The sequence below is a fragment of the Oncorhynchus clarkii genome, chromosome 5 (assembly GCF_045791955.1).
Source record: "Oncorhynchus clarkii lewisi isolate Uvic-CL-2024 chromosome 5, UVic_Ocla_1.0, whole genome shotgun sequence".
Lineage (NCBI taxonomy): Eukaryota > Metazoa > Chordata > Actinopteri > Salmoniformes > Salmonidae > Oncorhynchus > Oncorhynchus clarkii.
Window position 1 is genome coordinate 18,410,916 of NC_092151.1, and position 10,574 is coordinate 18,421,489.

Here is a 10,574-nt window from a genome sequence, read left to right on the forward strand (position 1 = left end):
GTGCAGCCGGTCAAAAGAGCATTACTGAAAAGTAATGGTGGAACACTAAGGTAAAATCACTGTATGATGCATTTTGATCATATGATGCTGCCTTTTGTGTCATATGATGCAAAATGCATCATACAAGGATGATTTCTGTATTTTGAAAGCAAAACATTTTGGGACTATGTCAGAAAAGGACAAAACAAATACCAAAATATCGTTTTTGGGTGCAGTTTTCCTTTAAAACTTCTTAGGGATGGGGGGCAGTATTTTCACGTCCGGATGAAAAGCGTGCCCAAGGTAAACTGCCTGTTACTCAGGCCCAGAAGCTAGGATATGCATATAATTGTAGATTTGATAGGTTTGGATAGAAAACACTATAAAGTTTCTAAAACTGTTAAAATAATGTCTGTGAGTATAACAGAACTGATTTGGCAGGCGAAACCCCGAGGACATACCATCGAGGGGGAAAAAAATTGAGGTCATAGTATTTCCCATTGTTTTTCTATAGAAAGCCCTATTTAATAGGAACTTGGATGCAGTTCCTATTGCTTCCACTAGATGTCAACAGTCTTTAGAAATTGGTTGATGTTTTTCTTTTGAGAAATTAAGAAGTTCTTTGTAAGTGTCACTCCAGATGGATTCCACTGTTTGGTGCGCATGAACTGGAATGGGCTTGACGTAGTTTTTATCCGGTATTGGAAACAGTTCATCCCGTATTAAATTTGATTGATTATTTACGTTTTAGGGTACCTTAGGTTGGATTAGATACTTTGTAGTCATGTTGGGCGAGTTGGAACCGGTCTATTTCAGAATCAAACGCGCAAAATAAATGGACATTTTGGGGATATAAAGAAGGACATTATCGAACAAAAGGACCATTTGTGATGTTTCTGGGACATTTTGGAGTGCTAACAGAAGAAGATCTTCAAAGGTAAGGCATTTATTATATCGTTATTTCTGACTTTTGTGTCGCCACCTGCCTGGTTGAAAATTATTTTCATGTGTTTGTATGCGGGATGCTGTCCTCAGATAATCGCATGGTCTGCTTTTGCCGTAAAGCCTTTTTGAAATCTGCCACTGCGGCTGGATTATCAAGAAGTTAAGCTTTATTTTTGTGAATATTAATATTTCTGTAGTTTGAATTTGGCGCTCTGAAATTTCACTGGATGTTATCAAATCGATCCCGCTAATGGAATTGGCGCGGGAAGGGATCACTAACAGGTTTTAAGGAGCATTTTCCAACTTGCAAGCAAAGCACCACACAAAATTATGCACACATACAGGTAAAAATGAAATTGCTCCATGTCTTCCATCTTAAATCCTCACTAGGGTATGGGGCAGCATTTCAAATTTTGGATGAAAAGCTTTCCTCAAAGTAAACTGCCTGCTACTCAAGTCCAGAAGCTAGGATATCGGTATAATTGGTCGATTTGGATAGAAAACGCTCTGAAGTTTCCAAAACTGTTAAAATAATGTCTGTGAGTATAACAGAACTGATATGGCATGCGAAAACCTGAGGAAAATCCATCCAGGAAGTGCTATTATTTTGAAATACCTGTTTTTCCATTGAACGCCTATCCACCATACAAAGACTTATGACCTAGTTCACGAGCCCTATGTCTGCGCCTACTTGTGCCCAGTCTTTAGGCATTGTTTCAGGCTTTTACTCTGAAAAATGAGGGAGCAACACCACTTTCAATGAGAAGACAGTGGAAATTTCCAGACATGAGTCCATCGCATGACTGGGAGCGCGCCTTTCTTGTTTTTCCTATTGACAAAGCTTTTGTCCGGTTGAAATATGATCGATTATTTATGACAAAAACAACCTGAGGAGGAAAAGAATAGCAGGCAGCGGAGGTTAATAAACCCACCGAATTAAACTAATAGGACACAGGTGTAGAGAAAAACCAGACTACATAAACAAAAAGGAAAAATGGATCGGTGGCAGCTAGTAGGCCGGCAACGACGACCGCCGAGCACTGCCCGAACAGGGTGAGTGGAATTCGTGACTGTTTGTAATGATTTGTCTGCTGGGCGCTGTCCTCAGATAATCGCATGGTTTGCTTTCGCCGTAAAGCCTTTTTGAAATCTGACACAACGGTTGGGTTAACAAGAAGTTTATCTTTAACCTGGTGTATAACATTTGTATATTTTATGTATGTTTATTATGAGAATTTCTGTTTTGTTTAGTTTCACTCTCTGCAATTTCACCCAATGTTATTTGAGATAGTGGATTACTGAACAAAAGGCGCTAACAAAACAAAGGTTTTAGGATGTAAAGAGGGACTTGATCGAACAAAACAAACATTTATTGGGTAACTGGGAGTTTTGTGAGTGTAACCATATGAAGATCATCAAAGGTAAGTGATTAATTTTATTGCTATTTCTGACTTTTGTTACTCGTCTACTATGCTGGTTACTGTTTGTAATGATTTGTCTGCTGGCCGCTGTGCTCAGATAATCGCATGGTTAGCTTTCACCGTAAAGTATTTTTGAAATCTGACAACGTGGTTGGATTAACAAGAAGTTAATCTTTAAAAAGATGTATAACACTTGTATGTTTCATGAATTTTTATAATGGGTATTTCTGTTTTTGAATTTGGCGATCTGCAATTTCACTGGATGTTGACCAGGTGGGACGGTAGAGTCTCACATCCCCTAGAGAGGTTTTAAGAGCACGCACACATGTACACACACATGTACACACTCATTTAAATCGTATCCACAAGACATTCTCTTCAGTCATGCTATTCGTGTTGCCTGTGGAACATGTATCCAAATGCACATGGAGAGCTGGACTGAATCCAAATTATATTTCCCCAGTAATATCATCCATCTCTAGAAGGCCACACACACACACACACACACACACACACACACACACACACACACACACACACACACACACACACACACACACACACACACACACACACACACACACACACACACACACACACACACACACACACACACACCACACACCACACACACACACACAAAAATACAACCAGACAGACACACGCTCACATACATCTCTGAGCCAAGATGAAATTGGAATTCCTTATGCATTGTTGTCATCCATCTGTATTCTGCCACACTCATAGCTACATAAATACACCCCCACATAGCACACATTAAATTAAATTATTTTTTCTTGCCCAGAGGATGATAATGATGCCTTTTCATTCTATGTGTTTGTTTTGTGGCCGCCCCAGGCAGTGCAGTACTACAGTCAGAAGGAAGTGAATGTCAGACAGAAGGACAACACCTCTCTCTATCCACAGACAAATACTAAAGCAACCTGCCTACAGATGTAAGATCTTAATTTGATAACTCTTTTGTTGTTGAGAATTTTCCTGCACAGCAGGGAATGCAAACTTCTAGTGTATTTGAGTTTTAAAAAGCATTCTAAAGTTTGTGATTTACACAGTGAAATTTCAGAATTTATTTGCCTTAACGAAAAATTATAATCCACGTAATAATTCACATTTGCTGTGGCTGCCAGATTATTTTCCTGTTGTAGCAAACTGGCTCAAATTAAGATCCTACATCTGTATCTACTATGAATACCAACTATATGTGTGTAAAACACTGTACTCATCGAGTGACCTTTCACCTTTGAACTATGAACAAAGGCTTTATTGTCTTCCTGTGCCCGTGCTTCCCTGTGCCCGTCATAACAGTGTTAGGCGGCCTTGCAGTTCCTTTACATCACAGTGGCTCATTTCCTTTTTCTATACCCTAAGGATTGGTGTTTTATCTTATATTGTAGTTGCATACCTCAGCCCTCGCTCACTCTCTCCCTCTCTCTCCTGCCATTAGATGTATGTGGTAACTAAGGCAGTCACTGTTCAGTATTTCCCTCTGAACGGGACACATACTCAGTGATGAAGTATAATGACGGTTGCAATATCCAATAGGCTTATGTGTTTTTGTTTAACAATAATTAATAATGTTTCATTGAATTTCCATTGTCGTCCATGGTCAAGTGATTAAAAATATCCGTTACATATCCAGCTTGGCTCTCAGTTCATGTGTGACTGGCCCATGTTTGAAGCCAAGTCCTCTGCACTACAAGACTGTGTTAGCCCACTGGGTAAAAACCCATGTATTAGCTTGGAGAGCTAACACAAGTCTTCAAGTCTCATGCAAGGTTATTCATCACAGAAGCTGGTATACTAGGCACAGGAGGCTGGTGAGGGGAGGACACTCATATGAATGGCTGGAATAGAGTGAATGGAATGGTATCAAATACAGTGTGGTGGGAAAAGTACATAATTGTCATACTTAAGTCAAAGTAAAGATACCTTAATAGAAAATGACTCAAGTAGAGGTAAAAGTCACCCAGTAAAATACTACTTGATAAAAAGTAAAACTACTTGGTTTACGTAAAACGTAATTGTAATTGCTAAAATATACTTAAGTATCAAAAGTAAAAGTATAAATCATTTAAAATTCCTTATATTAAGCAAACCAGATGGCACAATTTTCTTGTTTTTTAATTTATTTATGGAAAGCCAGGGGAACACTCCAACACACAGACATCATTTACAAATGAAGCATGCGTTTAGTGAGTGGGCCATATCAAAGTCAGTAGGGATGACCAGGGATGTTCTCTTGCTAAGTGTGTGATTTGAACCATTTTCCTGTCCTGCTAAGCATTCAAAATATATTGAGTACTTTTGGGTGTCAGGGAAATGGATGGAGTAAAAAGTACATTATTTTCTTAAGGAATGTAGTGAAGTAAAAGTAAAAGTTGTCAAAATAATAAGTAGTAAAGTATGGATACGCAAAAAAAAACACTTAAGTAATACTTTAAAGTATTTTTACTTAAGTACTTTACACCACTGCAAATACGTACATTGAAACCATGTGTTTGATGAGTTTGATACCATTCCATTGATTCCATTCCAGCCATTACTGTGAGCCCCTCCTCCCAAATGAAGGTGCCACCAACAACCTGATACTAGGTAAATTCAGCAAAAAAATAAACGTTGTCTCACTATCAACAGCGTTTATTTTCAGCTAACTTATAATGTGTAAATATTTGTATGAACATAACAAGATTCAACAACTGAGACATAAACTGAACAAGTTCCACAGACATGTGACTAACAGAAATGTAATAATGTGTCCCTGAACAAAGGGGGAGGGGGGTTAAATCAAAAGTAACAGTCAGTAGCTGGGTGGCCACCAGCTGCATTAAGTACTGTAGTGCATCTCCTCCTCATGGACTGCACCAGATTTGCCCGTTCTTGCTGTGAGATGTTACCCTACTCGTCCACCACGGCACCTGCAAGTTCCCGGACATTTCTGGAGGGAATGGCCATAGCCCTCAATGGAATTGAGATCCGGGCTCTTCGCTGGCCATGGTAGAACACTGACATTCCTTTCTTGCAGGAAATCATGCACAGAACAAGCAGATTGGCTGCTGGCATTGTCATGCTGGAGGGTCATGTCAGGATGAGCTTGCAGGAAGGGTACAACATGAGGGAGGAGGATGTCTTCCCTGTAACGCACAGCGTTGCGATTGCCTGCAATGACAGCAAGCTCAGTTCGATGATGCTGTGACACACCGTCCCAGAACATGACGGACCCTCCACCTCCAAATCGATCCCACTCCAGAGTACAGGCCTCTGTGTAATGCTCATTCCTTTGACGATAAACGTGAATCCGACCATCACCCCTGGTGAGACAAAACCACAACTTGTCAGTGAGAACACCTTTTGCCAGCCTTGTCTGGCCCCGGACGGTGGGTTTGTGCCCATAGGCAAGGTTGGTGCCGGTGATGTCTGGTTACAATAGGCCTACAAGCCCTCAGTCCTGCCGCTGATGGAGGTATTGTGCTTTCCTGGTGTAATTCGGGCAGCTGTTGTTGCCATCCTGTACCTGTCCCGCAGGTGTGATGTTCGGATGTACCGATCCTGTGCAGGTGTTGTTACATGTGGTCTGCCACTGCAAGGACAATCAGCTGTCCGACCTGTCTCCCTGTAGCACTTTCTTAGGCATCTCACAGTACGGACATTGCCATTTATTTCCCTGGCCACATCTGCGATCCTCATTCCTCCTTGCAGCGTGCCTAAGGCATGTTCACGCAGATGAGCAGGGAGTCTGGGCATATTTCTTTTGGTGTTTTTCAGAGTCAGTATAAAGGCCTCTTTGGTGTCCTAAGTTTTCATAACTGTGACCTTAATTGCCTTCCGTCAGTAAGCTGTTAGTGTCTTAACGACCGTTCCACTGGTGCATGTCCATGAATTGTTTATGGTTTATTGAACAAGCATGGTAAACAGTGTTTAAACCCTTTACAATGAAGATCTGTGAAGTTATTTGGATTTTTACGAATTATCTTTGAAAGACAGTGTCCTGAAAAGGGGACATTTATTTTTTTGCTGAGTTTAGATAAAACATGCAGACTGGACGTTATCTCGTGTCTGCAAAAACGTGCCATGTACTCATTTTCAGCTGGAGGTTGGGTTGTCTAAATCACTTCAGTTCGTTACACATACACCTTGGTTGGACTGTGAGGGCAGCAGCGAAACTATATTTCCTATATATATTCCTGTGTGGAATAGAGGAGTGTAGATGTCCGACCTATGTAGTCCATTATCCAGCTCCAGATAACCACAGGGATTACTTGTTAATCAAATGTGTCCATCCTCTCCTGATGGGCCTAAGGTAAAATCACTATAGTCAATCAGATCTCAGCCTCCCCCTCCCCCATAGCACAGAGGACTGCTGCCTGCAGGGGAGAGATCAATGGCCATCCCAGAGGCACCTGCAGAATCGAATTGCACATGTGGAGCAGAAAGCAGTGATCTCCCTGACACACATATACAATATACCATGAAGCCTAAACACATATACAGTCCCATCAGAAAGTGTTCATACCCTTTGACTTTGTTCATATTTTGTTGTGTTACTGCCTGAATTCAATATGGATTCAATATTGTTTTCTTCACCCATCTACACACAATAACCCACATTGACAATGTGAAAACATGTTTTTAGACATTTTAGCAAACTTATTGAATATTAAATACAGAAAAATCTATTTTACATAATTATTCACACCCCTGAGTCAATACTTTGTAGACGCACCTTTGGCAGCAATTACAGCTGTGAGTCTTTCTGGGTAAGTCTCTAAGAGCTTTCAACACCTGGATTGTGAAACATTTGTCCATTATTCTTTCCAAATTTCTTCAAGCTCTGTCAAATTAGTCACTGATCATTGCTAAACAAACCATTGTCAGGTCTTGCCATACAGTTGAAGTCGGAAGTTTACATACACTTAGGTCGGAGTCATTAAAACTCATTTTTCAACCACTCCACAAATGATTTGTTAAACTATAGTTTTGGCAAGTCGGTTTGGACATCTACTTCATGCATGAGTTTACATACACAAAGTGCCTTGGAAAATTCCAGAAAATGATGTCATGCTTTAGAAGCTTCTGATAGGCTAATTGACATAATTTGTGCCAATTGGAAGTGAACCTGTGGATGTATGTCAAGGCCTACCTTCAAACTCAGTGCCTCTTTGCTTGACATCATGGGAAAATCAAAAAGAATCAGCCAAGTCCTCAGAAAAAAAATTGTAGACCTCCACAAGTCTGGTTCATCCTTGGGAGCAATTTCCAAACGCCTGAAGGTACCGCGTTCATCTGTACAAACAATAGTACACAAGTATAAACACCATGGGACAACACAGCCATCATACTGCTCAGGAAGGAGACACGTTCTGTCTCCTAGAGATGAACGTGCTATGGTATGAAAAGTGCAAATCAATCCCAGAACAACACCAAAGGACCTTGTGAAGATGCTGGAGGAAACAGGTACAAAAGTATCTATATCCACAGTAAAACGAGTCCTATATCGACACAACCTGAAAGGCCGCTCAGCAAGGAAGAAGCCACTGCTCCAAAACCACCATAAAAAAGCCAGACTACGGTTTGCAACTGCCCATGGGGACAAAGATTGTACTTTTTGGAGAAATCTCTGGTCTGATGAAACAAAAATAGAGCTGTTTGGCCATAATGACCATCGTTATGTTTGGAGGGAAAGGGGGGATGCTTGCAAGCCGAAGAACACCATCCCAACAGTGAATCACGGGGGTGGCAGCATCATGTTGTGGGGGTGCCTTGCTGCAGGAGAGACTGGTGCACTTCACCAAATAGATGGCTTCATGAGAAAGGAAAATTGTGGATATATTGAAGCAACATCTGAAGACATCTGTCAGGAAGTTAAGGCTTGATCGCAAATGGGTCTTTCAAATGTACTATGACGCCAAGCATACTTCCAAAGTTGTGGCAAAATGGCTTAAGGACAACAAAGTAAAGGTATTGGAGTGACCATCACAAAGCCCTGACCTGAATCCTATAGAAAATGTTTGGGCAGAACTGAAAAAACATGTGCGAGCAAGTAGGCCTACAAACCTGACTCAGTTACACCAGCTCTGTCAGGAGGAATGGGCCAAAATTCACCCAACTTATTGTGGGAAGCTTGTGGAGGCTAGCCAAAACTTTTGACCCAAGTTAAACTATTTAAAGGCAATGCTACCAAATACTAATTGAGTGTATGTAAACTTCTGACCCACTGGGAATGTGATGAAAGAAATAAAAGCTTAAATAAATCATTCTCTCTTCTATTATTCTGACATTTCACATTCTTAAAATAAAGTGATGATCCTAACTGACCTAAGCCTTGAAATTATTACTAGGTTTAAATGTCAGGAATTGTGAAAAACTGAGTTTAAATGTATTTGGCTAAGGTGTATGTAAACTTCTGACTTCAACTGTATATCGCCAAGGAGATTTAAGTCAGAACTGTAACTAGGCGACTCAGGAACATTCACAGTCTTCTTGGTAAGCAACTCAAGTGTAGATTTGGCCTTGTGTTTTAGGTTATTGTCCTGCTGAAGGGTGGAAATCAGACTGAACCAGGTTTTCCTCTAGGATTTTGCCTGTGCTTAGCTCATTTACGTGTTTTGTTATCCTGAAAAACTCCCCAGTTCTTAATGATTACAAGCATACCCATAACATGATGCAGCCACCACTATGCTTAAAAATATGAAGAGTGGTACTCAGTAATGTGTTGGATTGGATTTGCCACAAAAGTAACACTTTGTACTCAGGACAAATAGTCAATTGCTTTGTCACATTTTTTTTAGGTATTACTGTCTTGTTGCAAACAGGATGCATGTTTTGGAATATTTTTTTTCTATGTACGCTTCCTTCTTTTCACTATGTCAATTAGCTTAGTAATGTTGAGTGACTACAATGTTGTTGATCAAAAGTGTAATTAGTAACTTCCCCATGCTCAAAAGTATATTCAATGTTTGCTTCTTTTTTTACCCATCCACATATAGGTGCCTTTCTTTGCAAGGCATTGGAAAACCTCCCTGATCTTTGTGGTTGAATCTATGTTTGAAATTCACTGCTCGACTGAGGGACCTTATACAGTCGTGGCCAAAAGTTTTGAGAATGGCACAGATATTCATTTCCACAACGTTTGCTGCTTCAGTGTCTTTAGATATTTCTGTCAGATGTTACTATGGAATACTGAAGTATAATTACAAGCATTTCATAAGTGTCAAAGGCTTTTATTGACAATTACATGAAGTTGATGAAAAGAGTCAATACTTCCATTGTTGATCCTTCTTTTTCAAGACCTCTGCAATTCACCCTGGCATGCAGTCAATTAACTTCTGGGCCACATCCTGACTGATGGCAGCCCATTCTTGCATAATCAATGGTTGGAGTTTGTCAGAATTTGTGGGTTTCTGTTTGTCCACCCACCTCTTGAGGATTGACCACAAGTTCTCAATGAGATTAAGGTCTGGGGAGTTTCCTGGCCATGGACCAAAAAATATTGATGTTTTGTTCCCCGAGCCACTTAGTTATCACTTTTGCCTTATGGCAAGGTGCTCCATCATGCTGGAAAAGGCATTGTTCGTCAGCAAACTGCTCCTGGATGGTTGGGAGAAGTTGTTCTCAGAGGATGTGTTGGTGCCATTTTTTATTCATGGCTGTGTTCTTAGGCAAAATTGTGAGTGAGCCCACTCCCTTGGCTGAGAAGCAACCCCACACATGAATGGTCTCAGGATGCTTTACTGTTGGCATGACACAGGACTGATGGTAGTGCTCACCTTGTCTTCTCCAGACAAGCTTTTTTCCGGATGCCCCAAACAATCGGAAAGGGGATTCATCGGGGAAATTACTTTACCCCAGTCCTCAGCAGTCCAATCCCTGTAAATTTAGCAGAATATCAGTCTGTCCCTGATGTTTTTCCTGGAGAGAAGTGGCTTCTTTGCTGACGTTCTTGACACCAGGCCATCCTCCAAAGTCTTCGCCACACTGTGCATGCAGATGCACTCACACCTGCCTGCTGCCATTCCTGAGCAAGCTCTGTACTGGTGTTGCCCCGATCCTGCAGCTGAATCAACTTTCGGAAATAGTCCTGGCGCTTGCTGGACTTTCTTGGGAGCCCTGAAGCATTCTTCACAACAATTGAACAGCTCTCCTTGAAGTTCTTGATGATCCTATAAATGGTTGATTTAGGTGCAACCTTACTGGCAGCAATATCCTTGCCTG